Here is a 25,052-nt window from a genome sequence, read left to right as displayed (position 1 = left end):
ATATGCGTAGTAATGAAGCGAACTGCCTTGGGAAACTGTTGCCAAAATGGGTATGGAAGTTATTATACATTCAACACAATGCGCTTCTGAAGCATAAGACATTTTAATGATAAATATAATAAAGAGTTACACAACATAGATTATGATTACTACTTTTTAAATGACGAGTTTTTTAGAATAACTAAGTTGATGTAATTGAAATCAATATTTTCCTCTGAAAACTTTCCCTTTAGTCTCTGTATGAGTTAACACATGCTGAATTCTTTAGTTAGAACGGTTAGAACTTTATTCATACTTCAACAAAACAAAACTTTTGTTTTATTTCAGGCAACAGGAAGTAAAAATGTTATAGAAATCAATTTACAAGAACAAATGGTAGATGTAGGCGAGGCTATAAATAAAGTGTAGTATTAGATCAACACGCGCTTAGCTTAGTACTTTTCTCTCACTCTCAGGAAATCATTCCTATTTGGGCTAAACCACGACTACACGACGCAAAGTGAAATTTAATTTCCAAGCAATCTTGCAACTTGCATTTTTCAATGATGTTTGATTTTGCTTCACTATTTATAGCTTTTATAGAATACGAAAATATATTGTTATCAAAATTCTACACAAACGGATCCTGATGCCTGACTAAATTTCATTTCTTATATATAATATCTATTAATTATTTTTTATTTATAATTAATTGTTTTGAATTTATAAAATAAAATTTCTACTGATCTAGATTTAAAAATTTTCAAACATATTCAATATTTTTTAAATCTATTTGTGTAATTAAAGTGCATGTTCTGAAAGTCAGAGACCACTTTTTTTAATGTCATTTCGCTTGGCGAGCGTAGCTTTTTACCCTAATTTGAATATGCCGCGCGGGCGGCCTTTACTGTATTGTTAGCGATCGTAATGGGATCATCCGCGTCTCGAGGCCTTCAATGGGCCTTTTTTGTAGATGCTTTTACGCAGTTAACCTTGTCGAAGTGGTGGCAAAGACCACCATCTCCCCCTGCTGCGATCCTGAAACTTGACTTTCACTTCCACCGCTTGCATTATTCACCAACACACTCATCAGTTAACCTGCCCTTACTTTGCAATAACGTACGAAACAGATAAGATTTTCGATCAACACTAGTTCTATACTCATTCGATTGTTCGATTTTTTGTATTGTTACGAAACGTTTGCCCGTTAAAGTAACGAGGTCAATCGGTTCACGTCTCAGTTTCGGACTTGCACTACATAACTATCCGAGACTAATTTGTAAACAGCCACTAAAGCTTTATTTCACAAGAAAATGACAAGACAAAACATATTTTCTGTCCTTGTCACGTCTATAGTCCAATTTTTACGCGTGATGTAAACCTAACTTATGTGCTTTGGTCAAAGAACAACATTCTTGAATATTATATTTATAATTATAATAAGTTCGATATTTATCTGAATGGTACACTTATATATGACATGTTGGTTTCTATCTATTAAATATTAAAATTAATAATCTCTCTCGGATTAAAATGATAATTTCTAATCAAACAATTTTACCCGTGACCTATTTTTGAACTTCCTTGAACGATAAAAAAATACTTAATAAATTAAAAGTTGTGCAATATATCAAGTCACTCGTAAATTAAAAGTTCAATTGCACAAACAGTTTACAAAACTAGTGAATGTTATTATCAAGGTGAAGATAATAATAGTTCACAAAATCGACTTGCTTTCATAACGTCCTTTTAAGACGCCCTCGACTTATTATTAAGGACAGGTTTTAATAAAAATTGTATATTTTATACGTTATGATTATAATTGTTAGTTTCTGTATTTTACCTCATGATAATGAAATAAAACGCTATTTAAGAGAATCTTCATATTCGCTGTGTATCTCGTATACTATATTCAAGATATTATGCACACAAACAATGGCATCAAAAACTAAAATGGCAATGGAACCGGCCTGAATTTTTATCAAATGGTAAGCTTCCATACCATGTAAAAAATACGATATTATGGAATAGATAGAACTTTTTTGAAAGTGCAATCCAACTTGATTAGTCCTGCATAATATCGAGAGAATGGCTCTATAATGCACTTTATGGACAACAGACAGATATTCCAAAGTGACTTTAAAAAAAATTGGTGAATTTGGACCGAGTGCTGATACAGATGACACTTTTTGCTGTTGTCATAACGAAGAGTTTTGAGTGTATAACGATAGGGTTTGCAATGGCGCGTTTCAGAGGCATCTCCTGTCGTATGAAACATTCACGACACGATCCATCTTTCCACACGATCAATCATAATCAATCGAAATAAACACCATTTCGTTTCTTGTTTTACGTTCTCACTAGTCGCTGTAAAGCGTATCGTGTTTATATTCGTTTATTATAAGCCAAAAAGCTAATCTTAGCTATATTTATAACGGTGTTGTTATTTAATGCCTATGAAGATATGTTCAATGTCATTACTATCAGTATGTATTCCACGTCTCAAAGAAGGCATTGGGTTACGAATGGTATTTAGCGCAGCTGACGAGGTCAGGCAATTCCTAGTGCGTCCGAGTTGCCGTGTGATAACGGTCAACAATTGTTCTAAAGACAAAAACCCATAAGTGTACGCCCTACTTACAAGACGTGATCGTATACGTACTTATATCTGTTACAGCACTGGTGAATTGAATATTATCAGATATACCGGCTTATTAATAATATAATACATATTGATTATGGATTAATCTCTGGCGGTTTAGATGTAGGGTCTTGTTAAATAGTTGCATAAATATGACATATTTTACTGTATGTATTTTATGCCTCTTCTATTTAATAAATTTGGATTTTAGTCTATGTTTAATAATACAGTTAGTGTTCTTCATTCAGAAAGATCTTGCAAATCGTAGGAATTGTTTGTCATACACGGTAAAAGTTTAATTTATAATAGTAATTTGTATCAATGATTTCAGGGCATTTTTTGAAACTTTCTTTCATTTAGAAATGAGGGCAGTTCTTTCTTTTACATGCAAATTCATGTGTAATGATTCTAACAACTTGAAAAGTATTATTATATCCAGGGAAATTGAGTATAATAATGCCTTATTATGTAAGTTTTAGAAGGTACTCCTTGTTCATATTATTCAAGGTAATGCTTAAAAATAACTTTAATTGTAAATGGCAAATTGCATTATTGTGGAAAACATGTGTTATTTTTCACATGGTTTTTTTCCTGTGGTTATAATATTGATTGCACTATTGTATTTTGTATATAAAGCAAAATTAAGAATAAAATGTATAATTCACAATTCGAGGGGAGTGCCAGCCCCGTACTTCAGTTACCTCCTTGACTGGAATATTTCAGTCTCATCATTATTTAGTTCTAAATCGTGATATTTTTGTGATTTAAAGAAGACGCTTAAAATGAGGTAGTAATGAGGACATGATCATGACTCAGGTAGAGGTGGCATTCGACCTAGTGAGGTTAATGGATTTTGCAAAAGCTCTAAAATAATAATTATCTACCTGTTTACGCATATTCTGTATATTTATTAAGATGTTCAACATAGTGTGTATATGTATTCGTTCTGCGTCTAATGAAATCTGTCTATACATCTTAGTAAATGTTATTATTATTAAATGTATAAACAATGAAACTGAGATCTGAGTATGTTATTCGTGTATCTAATCTGTAAGAATTAATTGTGGGAAAACAATCACAATGGGCAGGTTACGCCATTGCCGGTTGGCCTTGATACCTACTTTTATGTTAAATCTGGAAATCAAATCTTAAGTTAATAAAAACTAAGATTGTTTTGTCATTTAGTACTTGGAACACGGTAAAAGACCAGAGCCCTTGTTTATAAGTATGTGTCACAATGTTACTCAGCGGTGTATGCACGGAACCTCATAACATGGCAGTCATCTTGTTACCTTTTGAGATGCCGGTTTTGTCAATGTACAAACACGAAATAACTAAATTTCTTTTTCAACTCCACTTTCTTCTTTGTATAATCATTTAATGTACTTTAGAAGTCATGTGCACAATTGAAAGGCTTAGATGAACATGCAAGTATAGGCATGGAGGTGGCAGGGACATGGGCACCTGGAAATTTCTCGTTTCGGAGGTCAAGACCCTTTTTGGGTGGCAAAGCTCGGCGTGAGTGTGCGTCAGCGTAATTACTATAAATTATTTATTATTATTATTTCTTTTTTTTAAATTATTGTTGTAATTTATTCTAAAACTGTTGCAGGTCATTAAACCTTCATTGGCATATAGAGAAGTCACATTTCTTCATATATGTTAGTAAATTATTATTTCGCCCCAGCATCGAATCCCAATATGTGAAGGGTTTATGTGAATGTATTAACGCTACCTTCGCGAGATCGTGAAGTAATCTAAGCGGTCCAATCGCAATCGGGGAAGCAATGACGATATAGTTGACCTTTGGTGTCAGTTTCCATTTTATTTCCAACGGGCTTTGCAACTGAATTTTCTAAATATAGACTGGACGAGGTGTGGGTGAATATTGACCACCCTGCAGCCTCAGTGCTCATCGCCACCCAGATACTGAAATGGGCGTGTCTTCAACCGTTGCCACCCAGTGCCAGCCCAATTCTAGGAATTACAACATCAGCGCAGCAGGAATATTGCACTACCCCCCTAGTACTGGGGTATGAGGATTTTCCGATGAACAATTAGCCCTCTCTGTAAGCTCTAGCGAACATACTAATATTACAGTTTATATAATAAAGTTCGTAGAATAAATATGTCATAAATAAATATTAATAAAACGTTTGCGTAATTCACATATTCCATGCGGGCTGGAGTTCGGAACCAAGCAATGGAAATAATATTTTCACGAAAAACAACACAGATATATTTTTAAGGTGATTCGTGATGACTAAAATATCGATACCGCTGGACACTCTGTGGTCACCCTTTCATTTGTTTATAAGACTGACATACAGCTGTACAGCTTGCCAAGCTTAAAGAAGTCTTTGTCGTCTTGAGAGGAAGCGAGATATTAATAAGACAGACATTCTCTCATTTATTGTTATTAAACAAAATCTTAGATACATACCTACATACACATATCTACACCATATTATTCTTGTGAGCTGCTGGTGTATCACGCACCTTCAGCCGTTAAAATTTAGAACAACCGTGTTAGCCTTGTCAGCAGTTGGTCAATGTTCAAATAATATATATTTAAATTACTATTGTGAGCTGTCGGTTTATCGCATTTTCAGCTATTAAAGTATAGAACAACCACGTGAGCCGCATGAGCAGTTGGTCAATGTTCAAATGATCTGATCTGAACATACTGGCGCCTCGCAAAGTCTGCAGCTGGTACAGCTTTAGCGTCTCGAGTATGGTGGCGCTGTGATAGCGGGTTGTTGTCTTAATCGAAAACTTCACTCGCATTCAATAAACGTAGACCCAAACACTGTAGACACGTGAAATTATTTAAATGAACTGTGTTTGATTTATTAGGTTTTCTTTTCCAAGCAAGAATTATATAGAACTTCGCTACGAGCGTTGCTTCAAAGGAAAGAAACTTTCACATTCATAGAATTAAATATACCTAATTATAGGATAGCTATATCATTTATGTACATGTGAAAACATGTGTGTGAAAATCAATTGAGGCTTGTATAATAGGGTTTCAAAGCCGAACAAAAATTAGGTATTGTACAAGTACCAATTAAGATACAGTAAGAGTACGTAATACTATCTGTCTCTATGGTCATAGCTACATTCAATGTTTGAAACAATAATCAGATGAAGCAGAGCCCTAACAAGCTACGGGCTTCACATTTGGCGTATAACTGTTTATATTTCCTAAGATTGTGATAGGTAATCAACTTTGTTAAACATAAATGAGCTCAAACCGAAGAGGATTGTAAATAAAAAACTAAACAACGAACGCTCGTGTACTCTTTCTGTTATTAACTTAAAAAAAAAGAAATATCTGCTCAATGTTTCTCTTTGCTCACTTTATGTCAAATAAAAATTGTGTGTTACTAACGACTTGTTTTCAAACTTTTATTTTACTTAAGGCATATTTAAAGTAAAATAGCCTTAGTCTCAGTTGTGTTTTAACTTCATTTATAAAATATCTATTTGTTTAAATGATTTGACTTTTACTCCATACTAATATTTATATGATAAAATATTATCAAAAGTCGGCGCTTAAAACCGAAAATGTGCCTAATGCCGTAAACTTTATAAAAATAAAAATATAGATTTTTAGTTATTCATTATATTATTAGTGTTTGATTTAAGGTATTTATATGCATATATAATATAGACGTACATCATGTGTATATGTTATATAGCATAGTAATATAATTAAATCAATGTTGATTTGGTTTAAGATAGATAGTAATATATTTCTATACGACCATTCTGAATCTTTATACATTTGAATTGTAGACAAATAGATTGTATAATTGACATTTGTTGTTATATACCAAAATTGAGAACTGTATCTTCCATTAATTTTTTTGTCTCTACATTAAGATAGTAAACTGATGCAATCTACGTGAGCACATAGGGGAATTTCGAAAGCTCTAATACCATCGACCGACTTACAACTTGGTCTAAGCCGACGATTCTAAACAATTCTGCACTCAGAAACAATCATCACTGGTAAAATTGTAAATTGCTGTAGAAATGTTTATACCATTACAACATATACGTAGAAGTAATGTATTTTAAACGTGAACTGAGTTTAGGAAACCGACATTTCTTAGAACCTAAAATCTTGTCATATGTTTCCGTCAACAAGATTAATCCTATTAGACATTAAGAAAAGGGTTTCGCCTGGAATCTAATCTTCTAAGGCTACGTTTTTAAAGTACTTCGTAAAGCATATTGGCTACGAAATAAGTCGATTAAATTCTGTTATAAAAATAACAGTATCAAAAAAGCTAATTATCAGTCATGCACAGAACGTTAAAATAAAAAAAATCCACTACACGTTGCAGCAGTGATATACGTCACTTAAATATTTTCATAAATAAGTTTCCTCTTTTGTTTCACCAATTAATTTACTTCTATTACACTCAAATAATTCGCGGCCATCGAGTGCAGTCAGTCAAATAATAATTAAAATGAACCATTCATGTGAAATTTATGGAGAGATCACCCCCAAATATCAGCAGTTAATTATTTTCAATGTATTTATTATTTCTGGAAAATTTCGGCCATCAAAAACTGCTTTCAGGTTTCGCGTTGACATCAATTTAAACCAAATGGCTACTAATTGAGTTCATTAATTTGTTGTGTAAAGGTACATACCGCAGGATACACACAGCACGGATTTCTCACGACCCTATGGTTTTTTTTAATTTGGTAACTATTAGGGTGTTATTTATCCTATACCTTAATTTTTTAAAGATCTTAATAGTCGACTATAGTTGCTTTAACTAAAAGTCATATTTAAAGAAATAATAAACTTATTAAATACATTCTCATTCTTCAAATTTACTATTTCAGCCACTGTAATAGTAAGTAACAACTCTTTTGTAACAGATTCCTAAACAAAACGAACTAAGACTATACTACCCTCACCTAATGAATATTCAGAGGCTAGAAACGAACACTATTCAGAATCAACCATAACAATCCCAATATAAACACAAAGCAGTGGTCATCCGGAACATGTGTGATGTGAATGTGAAAGATCAGCTACAGATGTCATGATGTCAATGGTCACGTCCTCCAGGGGTTGGTTGATTTATTGCCCACTTGTTGCTTGTATGCACTTTTGTTTCAATTTTACGACGGATAATATTCAAGGGCGACTATTTTTTGTATGGTCATTAATATCCTTTGTATGCCTTTTCTTCCTATACCTAGTTTTGCCGATTAGAAATAATATTTGACGTCTTACAGACGATGTCCGATTGTTTTACAACAATTATTGTTTATGAATTTAAATTGTATTTATACGAAAATGTATTTGTAGTATTTATGGGACATGGGACCTAAGATGTGCCAATTATTATTAGTATTTTCTAAATTTAGAATCATGTATATGCAATAGACATTGCCTGAAGCCTCTTAGTTATTTCACTGAGGAAACTTTTAAAAAAATGTAGGAAATGAACGGCAGCGTTTGATATTTTTTTCTTTATTCATAGTACTAATGGAGCTTCAACGCTCAATATTGGCGTCTCATTTTATTGGATTTTGTAGGCAATATAGGTATAATTCAATACGGAAAAGGAAGTCGCCGAGCACTACAAAGTATAAAGCTGGTGCAGATAATATATAATAGGTAACACTCAAGTAATAGAATTAGTGCGACGTCAGTATCCTACCTTATAAAGTAACTACATTACCATTTCATTGATGTTTTCTGTATAGCGTGGTAATTAGTCTTCTGAGCCACACGCTGAATCTCAGATGTACCGCATACCTTGCGATGTTTTTCTGCACCGTACGAACACGTGTTGAGTGTACATACGTAAGAAACAAATGAACATTATATACGTACTAGCAGTAGCTGGCCTATGTAGCAGGACGTCTGTAAAATGTTTGATACTCTTTTTCATTTTTAAGCTTTAAAAGCCTTGTCAGCAGCACAAAGGTTGCCATCGTCATTTTTTCGTAGGCCTACACTGCATGTCAATTACAATGTACTATGGATACTTTTAGCGGCAGCAAACCACAAAACCGCATCAAAGCATGTTATTGAATGTAAAATCTTTCTTAAAATATATTCAATTCAATTAGTAAAATTTGTTGTCTACATACACAACTCTGTAGTGCTCTGTTTATATTGTATTAAATATTTTATTATTTAATCTGTTTGTTACAATTAATGAATTTATAAACAAGGAAAATCGTTTGAAAAGGGATTAATTATTTTGAGTATTTCAACAGCCAGCTTTTTGTTATGAATACAACAAGTTATTATGAATAACAAATGTTTCAGATATTGAACTAAATATCGTGTTACAAAGTAAACCTAACACTAACATTAGTTAAATCATTAATCAACTATAAATTTATTAATTAAAAGCTTTGTTTTAAAATTGGTGGATTACTTAATATATATTATATCTAATAAACGATGTATAATTATATATATATATATATATATATATATATATATATACTAATTACATAACTAAAATGTCCTTAATAGTGTGTTATGGTCATTTTATTTGAACCGTTACCTCTTAATGAACGTCTTTGTAGTTCCACCTACATGTTAACATAATATAAAAAGGTATATTAAACACAATGACGAATATTCAACAAATCATGAAAATGCAGAAACCATGGCCAAGTATGAGGAATTGTTGAATGTGGGTGTGAATTCGCGGCGTGCGTTGCTCTCAGTATACGTAATTGTATCACTATATAAACGCATCTAAAACGAATAATAAAGTATGACATATTGCATATTTAATAATAGGGAATGAAGTAAATTAAATATCCAATCCAATATGTGAAATTTTGGATATTTAATTAACTTCATTCGTTCATTTCTCATGTGCTCAAACGAACTCTCGAAATTAAACCTAAATGAGTACCTAGTATTTTCGATGTTTATTTACATTGTAGCAAATAACTAGTGGGGTCACTCCCTCATTAAATATCCGGACACCAAAGCAAGCATTATTTGAAAATTCATATTAAACCCAGTAGCGATACAATCGAAATACAATATGTGTTCGATTTATTGTTATTCATTATATTCTTTTGATCCTTGTTTAAAGTGTAAAGACCGGGTCTGAAGTTTCGATGTCTGCTTGAGAATTGCACCTATAGGCTGACAATATCCCAAGTACCTTCATACTGTTGATTCAAGTACAAATACTGAACATAATAGATTTTCATTATCGCTAAAGCTTTTAATGTGATAAATCATAGAAAATATTTAGCTTTCAAGTATCTTATTACAAAAATAAATGCAATATCTATTGTATCGCTTCTTGTAATTAACATCGTCTGATGCAAAACGTCTCTCTAACCTTTTGAAATGACTCTTGGCGCACTTTGTAAAATCGCATAGAGATAAATTAAACTGGTTATTGGGTCCATTTCGTGAATTCACATAGAAATTTACAAATTTTATTATGGTATGTATATTTTCCAGAAATGGCTATTTGTTCCATGAGATAATATTTAATTCAGTATAAACACTTGTATACTTTTTTTAAATTCTGATAGTCGAAAGCTAATTATCATATGCTAAGGGTTGCAGGCTAATATTTGATATTATGAATTTAAGTAAAACAAAATATGTCGTAGCATGACCGTAAAATATTTTTTATAATTTGGGCAGAGCTTTTATTTACATCTGCCAACCAGCCAATATTGTTGGACACTTTATTAAAACGAAATGTCATAAAATGCGACCCAAACGAATAATTACTATCTCTTTGAATCGCCGCCCACGTTACGACTACGCACATACAATGTGGATCGTGGACATACCCAAAAAATATGTAATATCATCAATTCTCATTTATCTATGAAAATCTTTAAATAATTAGAGATGTTTTCAATTATTGTTCAAGTTCAAGTTGAAGGCTAAAGTTTAACAATCATGAATCTCATCCATATCCGTGTGTTGGACGATCGTGTAGGTTGCATACGGCATTCTTGTGTCATAGCCGTCGTAAAGTAATTAATAACTATGATCCACTACTGTACCGTAAAGACTTCGGAGCGCTCTGAAATGTTTACGGCTGTATTATATTATGATATGTTTTAATAAGAGGATTATATTTTTTTATAGAATTGAGTTTAATTGATAAACCAATTACTCGTTGATTCAATTTTCAGTTATATGATTTATACTTTGAATATAATTTTTTTTACATATATAAATGCTGGTGAAATAAGAAATAATAAGAATGTTGTATTAAGAATGTTATGATTATTAATTTAATTTAAATTACATAAAACGAAAGACAAATCATCCCAGATTTCCGTACTTCGTAGGATTATCAACACTGTTATCGCCAAGGTGTTCAAGATATAGCTGTAATTAAGGAAAATTATTTCTATGTCACTGCGTTATAAATCACTGATCCGCTGCTTTCTTGAAATCTTAATAGAATGAGAAAAGCTAATTCCAGCTTACGATTGTACAAGTTCTGTTCAATAAATTCTGTTATTGGATATGAAATTACAGTATTGTAGATAAAAATTGTATGATATTCGTTCCCTTTATTTCTCTTTGAAAGGTTGCATACTTTAAAGAATTCAGGTTCATGGTTCATATTATCTCCAAGATTGTCTGTAATCGCTTTCGAAGCGACGCGACGTAAATAAATAGAAATTGACTCGTATGAAGGAGGCAAATGAACCGGAATAATGTATGCTAGTTTTAGTACTGTAGTGATAGATATAAGGTTATGTAGTGTAAATATTTGTAATTATAAAAAAAAACAAAATGCTTCCTTGGCTCAACTAGTTTCCGCTTACTTAATTTTACGAGTTTGCCTCGAAGCGTCCGATTTCCGGATACTCAAATTATTTTAGTAATATAATGTTAATAAACTAAGCACTAACCAACAAAGCACAATTATACTGTAATAATATGTATAATCAAAATCTTTTTAATAGAAAACAACGTTAGTTACTCTAAGTTCTTCAATTATAATAAGCGCCGAGTAACCTTGAAATAGAAAAAGAATAAATTGCTATTTATTTATACAAATTCCTAGCTAAAGAAATTACACGAACCACGGAAGTAATTATAGTTTTTTATTCTGCATAAGTCACACTCACAATCAATTCACTATCAAAATGTATAAGTATGGAAATATGACTCAAAGTAATATCATTCTATAATACGATTAAATAAGTAATAAGTATTTGTATCAGTCGTCTATGTTCTCTAGAGCTACGAGCTACGTATTGTGAGCTTTTAATATCTAAACGAGTGATCAAAATAGAATTTAATTTCCAGGAAATATTTATTTTTCCAGGTACAATGGTAACACAATCTTACAGGATTTATATCCTGAGAGACGTAGGAGTAATGTAGGAGATATTGAATCTATAGTCGTGTCTTCCATCGAATGGATTTTATTATATTACCCCTATTAAATAACATTTTGAACTTATAAATTATTTCATTTTATAGATCATTAGTATCAGTAACCTTTTACAATGCGTGTTACAAACAGTTTTCTGACTTTTCACTTTCATATAAAAAACATATATTTTCATTTGCTTTTGAGTAGATTTAAGACTAATTAATAACAATCCAGTAACTCTACAAGGTTATAGGGTCTTGGCATTACATTGCATTTTGATGTGTACCTGTCAAGTGACAATTGCGCTCTTAGAAACCAAAATGTTTTTGCAGAGCCGCGATGAAGCAGGAATAGTGTTGAGAGTCGCACGCTCGACTTGACTAACACGGCTTTAATTGACTAAAGTAGAAGCATATCGGTTATCTCAAAGAAAAAACTGAGCTCGCAAATTTTAGAACGGTGCGCAAGGGTCACACTGATACAACATGTGTTGCGGAAAGCGGAACCAGCCGGCCTTCGTTCGCTCACCAGTCGCCACGGTCGACAGGACGCCGTGTGTTTTTTACTTTTAATCAGATTGTAATGATTTTTCAAATATATGGCTAGTATTAAATCATAAGACCGCTCAATTCCACGTAATTTACGTAACTTATGATTTAAATGTATTGCCTAATTTTGTTACTGGCTATCTTCTTTGTAAGGAATCAATTTAGCAACCCTATACAAGCAAGTATAAAAGCGATGAAGTTTGATATATATATATAGTTATAGCACGAACATTAAATACTTCTTGAAGTGATTCATTTTTGTAATTAAAATACTCCAATAATAGCATTGATTCCATATGTATACTTTATTAAAAAGTGAATTAACTTGAGGTAGAAATTGCGGCTAAAGCGTGGAAGGCGTATGAAAAGAAAAATTGATTTAAATGGGAATTCATAGAAGTATCTACTAATGAGGTGGTCCTGTAATTGATTGACTCGGTCAATTTCGGAATCTTTAACCTCTTTGTATAGCGTTTCTGAAGTTATGTGATCTTTACTAAGTTATTTATTATTCAGACTTTTGTATCTTCTAAATTATAATATTATCAATCTCAGAATCTCTATTAAACGCACTATATAATGTAATCCTCAAACTGTGCCGTAGTTATTCGGTGATGATATAAGCATGAAGTCAGAACAATCGGGACAATCAATTACTTTTGTAATAACCTGTACTAGTTCTCACAAAATTGTATTGAACTATAATTGTTAGGTTTAATTTTTATTTTTGAGAAGTTTTCTCTTAAGTCAAAATAATTGCAATAAATATATTTTTTAATACTTTTTGTGGCGTAATAGTTTCCGCAACGTTATTCGGTAATTACTTAATCCTCATTTCACGGAAGTAATTGTGATTTCTTATTTATACGTAATTTGTAAATTTCATTTTAAAGTTTTCTATGTCATTTGCCATTTGCGATTTCATTGATATGAAATGTGTATGTGATTTCGAGATAATAATTACAGTAAATATTTAATTTCTAGCGCGTTGTGGACAAACGCGGAGCTGAGCGGCATGTATTATAAATGTAATACTCGCGTTTGTAACGACTCATCAAAGCAAACTAAATCCGAACTAAATAAACTTCTATATGACTTCTTACTTCAACTTGCTTCTATTTTCAAGAACATGAAATTTCCAACAATATTTTTATTTTTTATGTATAATTAATTATAATATTATTTATAAGTAATTCTACATACTATAATTTAAGTACAGCGTGACTTTTTACTTTAAAAATCGTGATGAAATGGCATATATGTGTTGTGTGTGTGTGTGTACTAACTATTAAGTTGAGATCTGTGCTATGTTTCTGATTGGTCATACGTTGTTGACTTACGAGAGTCGTTATTATTTTTGTTCATAGCATTTAAATCAATCTTATTGATTTATCTCATAATGCTTAAATTAAAGTTAGTTTAACGTAAACAACAATAGCATAACTGTAGTGAGAGTTCTCTGTATAACGGGGCGGTACTATTTTGTGATATTAACACCTAAACGGTCCAAGAGTCGAAGAGAAAATGTTAACCTTGATTATTACAAGCACGGAAACTTCTTGCATTGAGGTCGATTGGTTATTGCTGCATGATATCTCAGTTCGACAGATTAGTATAAAAGTAAAATGTTTTAAATATAAATTATGAATCTTAAATAAAAGTATTCAATTTAAACTGAATATTACGTTACTGCATTACTGCACCAGTAAAAACGGTCAGGAACAGAAAGCAAACAGGAGTATAACTGGGAAAAACCCTCGCTCACCCTTAACAGACAAGGCAAATAACGTCTCGGGCGTTTTAAAAGGTTACAATATATATATATATATATATTGTAACCTGTTCAATGGCGCTACTGTTATATATATATATATTACAGTAGCGCCATTGAATTTCAGATATATAAAGAAACTTCTGGTTTATTCATTATAAGTATTACAATTTATTCGAAATAAGTTCCAAACTGTTAAGTTTGAGTTTGAAGTTGTTAATTTACGAGCTCTAAGATTGTATGGCAGCTGATTGTAGCGAAACTGCACCGACATATATCAGCTGAAACAAATAAAAATTAAAAGTACATATATAATTTTTATTAACAAGTGCGCGCAACTTTAATACCCAAGTTGGTTAATCATATTTTCCTACGAAATCTTCTCAATTCTGCTTACCGTAAGAAGCTTATTTCACTCTGATATACATTGCTTGCCTACAAAGAATGTTATTCCCACAAATAAAATTGTATTTGTTGAATAGAAACGTATCTTAAACATACAATTTGTTGTTGCAACTGGCTATTAAATTTATTTTCCATATATTACGTATACATAATTCATTAGCGCGTTAATGTAAGTTCTAAATGATTGATTAATAATTAACTAATTAATCGGCTAAACGCGATTTAATTTGATATTATGTACCTATATAACTTTTCGAGTACGTGTGAGGTTATATATATTTCATGCTTGCCTTAGATCCAAAAAGTCGACGGCGTGCGTCAGGCACAAAAGCCTGATCAAATAGTTGCCTATTAGATTAACAAATGATCATGAATCTGATACAGAAATGTAAAGCCCAGACCTAAAAAGGTCGTAGCGCCATTGATTTATTTTTTGTTTTTTTATATATATTACTTAAATATTTTAAACCTTGTGTGTTTTCGCATTAAATTTTCAATTGGTATTCTTTTGGCCATTGATTTTATATTACCTATATATTTTGTATTATATTTAATACTTAAAATAATAGTATTAGTTCATAGTTCAGCCAGGACACAAAACTAGTTTATATTACGCCATGCTTTTATAATCTTAATAATATTTATATTATTACAAAAAACTAAGAATTGATGTATTCTCCTTTGTATACGTATAACCTTTGGCAATTTATAAACTATAAAAGGTTCAAATAATTATGCTTATCACAAATAATCTCCAATTTCCGAGTAAAACTTGTATAATAAGCTAATTAATTGGTCCTTAGATAATTATCAGCTAAAATAATACACACAAATACATATTTGGTATTTTCTCGTATATCAATAAATTGCAGCGACACTGAGAACAGGTTTTACTGGTCACTGGGTAATGACGTCATTATGTAGGTTGATGGCATTCAACATTCTAGCCGGTAGTAAGCAGAGAATATGACACAGAAACAACACAATAATAATTTGTAAATTTTGTTTAAATAGCTTTCGTTTCATGAAAGTGTCATGTAAGATTATGCACTACATTAGACATAATATGATTTGACTAGAATTTGAAGTAACTCACGTATGAACTAAACTGGTGCGTTACCCGTTGCGATGGCAATATAGTAAATATATACCTTATGCTTTGTAGGAAAGGTGCTCAAACAAGAAATCGACTTGACACACACTTGGTAATCGCTAATTTATATTAATCTTAGTAGTTCAAAGAGTACTATAGACTTGCTGTATCTTATGGACTAATTGAAACGTTTGTTTCTTCAAATTCAATTAGATTTCAAATAAGATTCACATACGGTAATGATTTTTGTGGACGAAAAAAAAATATTATGAATCTTAGATGTATTTTGGAAGTTTTAAATTCAAATTCACAGTATTTAAATATACTACTGTACTTTACCTACTACTGATAAAGATTATTTATAGTATTAAATAAATGAAATATTTTATCAATCAAAAAACTTAGTGATTATAAAGAATGGCAATGAGATCATTGTCAGGCCTTGAATCGAAAAATGAGAACTGCCTGTAAATGTAATTTTAGAGATATTAAAATTTATATTACATAAGTGTACATTGGTGTACACTTATTGTGTTTGAACAAATTAGTGATGACGTACTCGTAAGCACCACGAGATCAACAGTTATAAACTCTTCGAAGAATTTTGTTAACATTGATATAACGAAATAATTTTGCTAAATGAAATTTTAGTGAGTAAAACTCACCAATATTTGAACATTAGCCAAATTAGAATCAACCAGAAAATTATAATGTGAATACTCATAATTAGTTTGTTATGTTTCTGGACACTATACTCTCGCTGCAGCAATTCTAATTTTATTAATCATACATATTTGATGAAACTTTCATCTCTATGAATGTAAGAGGAAACTCTGAAAGCGTACTGTTTGCTTTTATTCAAACACAGCCTTTTACGTGCAACTTGTCGTCCAAACTTTTCATCTAACTACATGTTATAAATGACAAACTAAGTTTATTAATACACTAAAATCGTTGTGATTATTTTGATTAAGAAGGTACATCTCATTTTTTTTAATAAACGATGTCCGTAGTTCTTCTATCCCTCCTAAATAGGTATGTTATAATAGACCTAATCTGAGGTATTGTGAAACAAACGTGTATGTGTAAGTTTATTTGCATCATTTTTTTAAACGCTCTGCAATTATTTATTAGTAGAACGCACTACAGTATTAACGAAATTCTAATATTCGAATGAAAACATGCTAAGATTTCGTTTTCCTTGACTATAAGGGCTTGTCAGATCCTAATAGTTGTTTCGCGAACAAAGAGCACAGGCTGTCGTTCAGTGGCACACGAAGCCGGTTTTACTGGGTCAGCGGAGGCACAGGATAAGTGAAAGCGATAAACAATGCGGTATTGATGCATATCATTAATCTGTATCGAAAGTGAAGTTATGCGGTGACTTTTTATTCATAGTTTATGTTTTGGTATGCGTTGAGTAAAGTTCTAATACTAAACTTAGTAGGTGGCGTATAATTTATATAATAATGAACCCGACCGAACCGATGGTGGTTTTGTAACAATTTGCTAAAGTATTTAGTTTTGTTGAACAACTAATAGTAATAATGAATTGAATTATTACGTTATATATGTTACCTAAGTGTGATTCCATAAAGGATATACTTTTACTAAATTGTTTTATATTTAATGTCAATTCCGGCATCTTACTAGTGACATGATTTTGTTTAATAAGAAAATACAAAATAATCTCTTTTGTAAAAAAACGGGCACCTAAACAAATATACGTTCTAAGGTCCATTTCACTTAATTAAACAAAATTGAATTGTGTGACGTAGTCGTATCTCTTTCAGGCAAGGATGCCTGTAAGTATGTTTACAGTAAGGTTACTGCAAACGAAACATGCAAATGACAAACTACGATGCACGTATTGACTATTATAAGTATAGTGGATGACGTCATAATAACCGAAAGGTTTTTATCTTCTGCGCGTATTTGCAATCAGCCCTAAGGCTTCGAGCGAATCTGTTCTGTGGTGCTGTCATGTGTAGTGGCTTCTCATTGGAAACATCTAGTCATCTGCTGCATAGAGCTAGTGCCGGTCTTCTTACTATAAAATCTGGTGACATTTTAGTCGTCTCACATATGATTCTATGGTGAGTTGTCGAGCAAGTTCGTTTGTGTGACAGATTAATCGCTCTTTGTATTTAGCTGCCAGTCTCCGGATTTCCTCTTTGATTGTTCTCATTTCAAGGTGTTAGTGAACTTCGTCGTTGCTTATGCCATGATACTTTCAGGTGTCGCTGGAGTATATGTGTGTTGGTATCACTTGCTGCCTCTTTGGGGCAAATGTGGGCCAGCCACAGTTGGAGGAGTTCATGAGACCAAGAATATATCCCAGTGGTACCCCAGCATTAATTCAGAAGTATTAAGTATTCAAAACCGAAAGGTAACGGCTTTCAAGCCGTATATTCATATATTCTCCAACGCGTGATCTCTCATTAGGCGCTTAATGTGTATTGTGTCCACTAAGAAACATAGAGTCATCATATTTAGTTGATGACTTAAATGGTCCTGCTCAGTAGTCAGATAAAATCAGTGGCGCTATAAGTCTTGGTCTTGTTTTTTTTTGAAGTCATACTTCACTTGGCGCGTTAGGCAGAAATTAGGAGAGCACGCACACCGTCACAAAAAACCGACACCCGCACACCGACACAAAAAAAAGACAACCTGAAGTTAGCATAGTCAACATTAAAATTCAAAATTCCATTTCTTTAATTATGTAGAAATATTGTATTTGTGTTATTGAAATAAACTTTATTTAACTAGATAATGCGTTATAAAAACCTTCCAATGTTTTGAATACCTTTTTTCTATTGTTAGTATTGTTTTTTCTACAAACGTGGAATAAGACGGAGAATAATAAGCGATAGATTTTTATCTTGTTACGCCAAAAACAAATATCTTAAAACACTTCTAACGCTTGTACGTAAGTACACACACATATTTTTTATTCTAATAGGAAAGTTGGTGGTCAGTCCTGTGTATTTAATAGACCGCGCCGTCTAATTTATACGTCTAAGATTTGCCATTCCATCTGGAGTCATTTTAATCGTTCACAAAACATAAATATTATTAAGTCAACGTCAATGTAGGATTGTCGAAGTAGACATGGAGAGAAATTGGTTAAGTCAAAAATTTATCTGGAATTGTACGAGAAAAACACTTTTTGTATAGCAATCAAGGTTAATAATAACTTACCAAAAACGTTTGAAGATCTTCCTTCTAGAGTTTTTAGAAATCGACTTAATATAATTATACTACTTTTAGAAAAATATATTATTCTATTTATGATTATTGGAGTGAAACATTATAATTAATATTAATTTGATACTGTAATAATATGTTTTAATAATGTGATGATGTAGTGATAAAATAATACAAGACTTTGATGATATGATGGAAAATGTAATATGTAACAATTATGTAATATTCTACCTTTTAACTATGTAAGTCAAATTTCCACGCCTTTATGTGTGGCAGAAATTTCATGTTCCACCATAATACTTTTGTACCTACTTTGTTTGTACTTTTCTTGCAAATAATAATGATAATTATTACTGGTTACTATTTCTTGCACGCCAGGACATTATGGTGCTATTATGGTGAACAGGTCAAGAAACTATAAAGTCTTGATTTCGATTTGCACTTATGGATTTTACTTTATATGGGTGCCATTAACTTTTGTATGGTGAACCATCGTGTGGAAACCGGCTTATAAAAGTTAAACGTGTGCTTGACACAAGACTGACTACCTACTTGCTTTGTAACGCAATAATGTGTCAGCCCTGTTGAAAGTGACGGGATTTTCTTTTCAACAGTACAGACATTATAAGACGGGGTAATAACGAGCACTGAACAATAGTGTCTAGCGCTATCGTCGCCCGAACTTTCATTATCATGTCTCTTGCAAGAAATTTGGGAGTATTATCCACCTTTAAAATTTTCTATCACTTGTCCTTCCTTATATGCGTATAAATGTTTTAATTAGCTTCTATAGTGACGTCGTCTAAAGGTTCTATACAGTTACAGTTTTTTTCTAATAATGTTAATGGGAGGTGGCACATGAGCGCGGAGTAAGTAATTTGTGTTAATGTTATAGTATTGGACAGTACATCAAAAAATTAGAAATCGATCAAACATTAAATACTACATCAATATTTTTTAATTATATACCTAAATCCAATATGTCAAGAAAAAATTATGCTCTATTTTCAATTCAATTACAATATTATTACAAACTACTACAAACAAATGAATTCGAATAATAACTGAAGAACGTCGCACATCCATTGACTAAAAGCAACAATAAATATTCAATTTGGTTCTTATTTGGATTGAGATGTATATAAAGTCCTAGAGGATGGTAGTGTGAGTTGCGTGTGTCAATATAAGATCCGTATTTCTATTTAATTTAAAAATATTATTTCTATAAAGTTCAAATACGTGTTTAAAAGTAATATATTAACACAAAGTGATGAGTGAATATATAGTTTAGTGCAAAATTCGTTAAAAACATACTTAAAATTAACTGTGAACAGAACACTCTTTTATAAATTTAACAAACTTTGTTCAAAATTACTATATTTTCTATAAATATGCGATTTCAGAAGTGTATTATAGTGTCCTTTGATACTATTCTGTTGTGGATTTTGTCGGTAGGGAAAGCCTATACCTACCTGACTAACAGCACATGTATTAGTCATTCGCGACAAACGTCACTTGAAAATAACAACTGTACTAAAATTTCTTAATACATATATGTATTCTCCTCTCCACTATATACAGTGATGGGCGATCTAAATGAAAAAAAAAATGTTTGTCTATACTTAGACGAGTATATGATAATAAAATCACATGGTTCTGGTAAAAGGAACTTAAGAGGACAGGGACTTCGTCCTCGAAAATAAACTTGCAATCCCAAATACATTCTTCAGAAAAAACCGGAACGCAGGTGGACATGGCGCTCACCTTATAGGGGGAGTAGGAAAAAGAAATTGACTATAATCTATCAAAGAGATTCTATCTAGCATTGTACACAAAATAAATGTTTTTAATCTCAATTTTTCGCCAAACCATAGACCAGTAAGAGCATTAATACCACTGTCTTAAATAATAAAGAAATAATGGGTTTAATAGCACTCCTAATGCCACCCTAAAAACGAAAAAGAAATAAACAAATATAAGGAATGCATCGCAGCTCACCTACCAAAGATACTAGTAGTGGAAAAAAATGATCGGTGTAAACTTTACACGACAACATAAAAAGCTAGAATAAAAACACGAGAGATTTTATCACAGCGTACTTAATCACTTTTGAAGAGAAGCCATCTTCTGCAAAATACCAAGAATGAGACATGGTCTCTGAAAAACGAACTATCAGTATTATAAAAGCTAAAGGCACATAATTGCGACTATACAAAGTACAGATTGGAAGTCCTGGAAGCTTTTCCATGACTTTAATGCAAGGAAGCCCAAAAAAACATTTAATCAGTCGAAGACATACAAAACATGGATAGACCGTTTAAAAAGGTAAGGAACAATTCTAAGCAATCGCAACGATGTCATAAGAATATCAATAAAACACTCTACAGTGCAGGTTTGTGTGATAAACGCCATAGACCATAATATCCAGTAGTCCGACGTTATCTCAACTCGATGTATAGATTTCACCGTACCAAATGTTATGCAAGCAATTAATAGACTAAAAACAAACAAATGTCCTGGCTCAGACAACATTACATGTGAGTTTTTTTTCAAAATGTAATAGGAGGCAAACGGTCAGGAGGCTCACCTGATGTGGCTAACCGCCGCCGATACTCACATTGCTAGAAGGCTCGCAAGTGCCTGGCCGGCCTTTCAAGAATTGGTACGCTCTTTTCTAGAAGGACCCTAAGTCGAATTGGTTCGGAAATACTTCAGTGGGCAACTGGTTCTACATAGTGGTGGTGCGTGGCAAAAAATGCCTTAGAAAACGCTCAGTTGTGGAACAACGGACGTCGAGGTGATACGGATGGTATTTTGTATTTTGCCTTGAGGTCCGATAGTGTAACTCAGCTGCGGGTATTAGACTGAACAACTCTTCTGAACACTCCACATGAGTCTATACAATTAGTGCAGTCATTACTGGGAGTACCGCTAAATCAATTGTTCAACCGTATTTTGGAAATTTCTTAAACACCGACACATAGGTCGAGTCAGATACAATACTAATGTATAAAAAGGGCGACCCATGTGATGTTGCTCATTATAGACCAATAAGCTTACTTACTACCGTGGTAATACAAGCCTTTCTGATCTCTAATAAATTAAAGTAGGAGTATCATACACATCATCACAAGATGGGCGGATTAGATTACTATAACGGTTGGCTCGAGCTGGATGCGTCTCACCCAAAACCGAGATACCTGTAGATGCTTGAAGGAAACCTACACCTGCTGAAGGGTACTAGCAAAATAATTAGGATTTAGATACAAAAATAAGAAAACAAATAATTAGAAAATTTTTTATCTTATGAAAAAATAAATTATGCATATAATAGGTTTATCTTTACTTTGTTATGTTGCCAGAAATAGAAGGCGGTTTTTTATTTATTTATTCAAAGTCCTATTGTAATATATACATTAATAACAGGCTAAATAATTTATACTTAATAAAACCGTTGTAAGAGAATATGAGAACGCACAGATACGAAACCTACATACTAACAATAATAATTGAAAATGGTTAAATAAGACATTAAAACAAATTAAAACAGTTTGGTCCTTGTGGCCAGCTGCAATACATTCCTTTAATGCTGGCAACTTTTCTCGCTGTATTGCTATACTTATTGGTTGAAATTAATTTACTAATAAATAAATAATTTATATATTATTAATATAGAATGCATGTTATTTTAGATTAAAATAGTTTACCTTAAAGTGATACTTTTCCAAACACTTACACATTGGAGATAATATTTCTGAGTACTATACGTAGTGCATAATTTCATTCAGACGAGCTGATGATAAAATATTAATACTGTTTAACAGAAATAGAACATTTGTTCAAATCCAGTCAATGGTTTAGCTATTTGCATCAGCCTACTGCCCGAACCACTTTAATCCCTCAATAACTGTTCAGTGTTTGTAAGCTGAGCGTGATACTAACCACACACTATAAACGGTGAAAATTTCTATCAAAGTATAATAGCCATTAGACGAAAATCCGTCATTTTTTTAAGGATAATACTAGTTCCTCTCATAGAGTTAAAATAAAGCAATGTTAAGAATGGGTAAAATAGTTTATAAAAACGGTTTAAGCACATGCTCGGAAAGAGAGAATTTGTTAGGAATCTTTTACCATAACACTTCTATTTATAAAACATAAAAAAGCTCGGCTACTGTAATCTCAATTACCGGCCTCGCTTTACCCTACCCTATACAATTGGTCGATAGTCGGTAAAGTGAGTAGAAATTCTTTTGACATATAGGATCACTTAACCATACATTTCTAATGCGTAATCTAATATTTTTTGATTAATTGTTTTAATAACCATTGTCGGCTCTGTAGGGGATTTTTTGTAGACTACGATATTAGGTCTTGAGTATTTTCTTTAGGTTGTAATAAATATTTCGCTCGTTTTTAATTAGCGCATGAATTTAAAAGGCACTTGCTTACACAATAATAAATAAGGAAATCGGGGACTTTAACCGGAACAACATAGATTTTTTGCTAATCCTCCGTATACATTTTTCATAGATTTAAATTGCTTCCTGCGTGTCGAATAATAAATGTATGTAAAAAATAATAGGATGATAAATATTTATATAATGACTAGTCAATTGTTTAGAGTATTTATGTCATTATGAACCGATCCTAAGCATGGGGAACGGATTGCGTGTAGTTGTCTTTATTATTCACATTAAAACCAATTTATGCTGAATGAGCTTGCATGCAATGGTACAGTCGAGTACAATCTATTAGTTTTTATTCGGTTGCTCTTAATCCAGCTGTCATATACTATTTCGAAACTTGAAGCGTATAGAATTGTTCGTTTTAAGATCTTAGATGTTTTTTCTACATCTTACGTTCTTAAAATTACTGTGAAATTGTATAAAATATTATTTACAATAAATAATATCTATTACAGAGCTCCTAAGCACCGTCTCGAGACGTTATTTGGGGTAAGACTTTTACTTAATAAGTTAATCGTTCATGCTTATTTTATTCTAAAGAAATTTCACTTAACATTTTAAGTTTAAAAACTGTAGTCAAATGCTGTAATTATTGTTATTAATAAACGGTTTACAGTGTTACGCTAAAGCTGATTTTATAGACATTATTGTAAGACCATCGAAGTCCGAGTTAAGCCGAGACTTGGCCAAGCGAAGTTTACATAATCGTATCCAGAATCAATGTTGTTGTCAAACTTCGCAAAGTCTGGCTTTCATTCAGATTGGTTTGATAACAGAGAAAACTTTTCTACTAATATGCGAAGCCAGATAAAATTTCATAACGTATCGCGAAATTAATTTAATCTGAATCAGCCAACCTTAATTTGAAATTCTAGAATTGTAAGGAGAACATAATTTCTTTTTATAAAATACGTAAAGAAATAGCTTTTTAAAACCAATAAATAATTTATTTATTTAGCGTAGTATTTGTGAAAAGTGTTAAACATTAAATACATGATTAATCTGTATTATTAATTACAGGACTATCCGTTTGGTGGCGCCATTCGCAGCTAAGTCGCGCTGGTTGTTAGTCGCCGATTTACATCACTTGGCAGAAACTTGAAGACTGCTAAGTTTGACTTCGAGCGTCTTTGAATTCGTGCAAAGATTCGTCAACACGTCAACGTCAAGGAGTCATAGACTACGCCTTAGATTTAACAGTAAGAAAACATAGTGAGAAGGCCGGCATGTCTTCGAACCAACAATCGACGTGCATTCACAAATAACAATTCAGCCGACATGGTCGAATGTGGCTTCATATGCATTTCAGCAAAGATTATTAATTTTGATGCGCATATCGCTACCAAATTTGCTCATTTCAATCAAATACAATCAAGAAAGTTCAATCAAATACGGGTCCTAGAATGTAATTAAATGAATCTAATGGCATGATCGCATATCACACGAGATTCCAATAGCCATAGAATTGTACTAGATATTCAATAGAGTACGAGTTTATTAGTAGAGAGAGTATTCGTATTCGTTACTACGAGTGTATGTTACATCGAACGATTTGTTATACAATACTG

The 25,052-nt window shown here is 32.2% G+C and overlaps 1 protein-coding gene across 2 annotated transcripts in view; it reads right to left on the bottom strand.

Moving 5' to 3' along the window:
* LOC123718724 (CUB and sushi domain-containing protein 1) overlaps nt 1–25,052 on the bottom strand; it is a 48,729-nt gene that overhangs the window by 20,346 nt on the left and 3,331 nt on the right. The gene's annotated exons all lie outside the window — the stretch shown is intronic.

This window comes from Pieris brassicae, chromosome Z (assembly GCF_905147105.1).
Source record: "Pieris brassicae chromosome Z, ilPieBrab1.1, whole genome shotgun sequence".
NCBI classification, from domain to species: Eukaryota; Metazoa; Arthropoda; class Insecta; order Lepidoptera; family Pieridae; genus Pieris; species Pieris brassicae.
The sequence above is the reverse complement of the archived record's forward strand: the minus strand, read 5'-3'. Positions and strand labels throughout refer to the sequence as shown.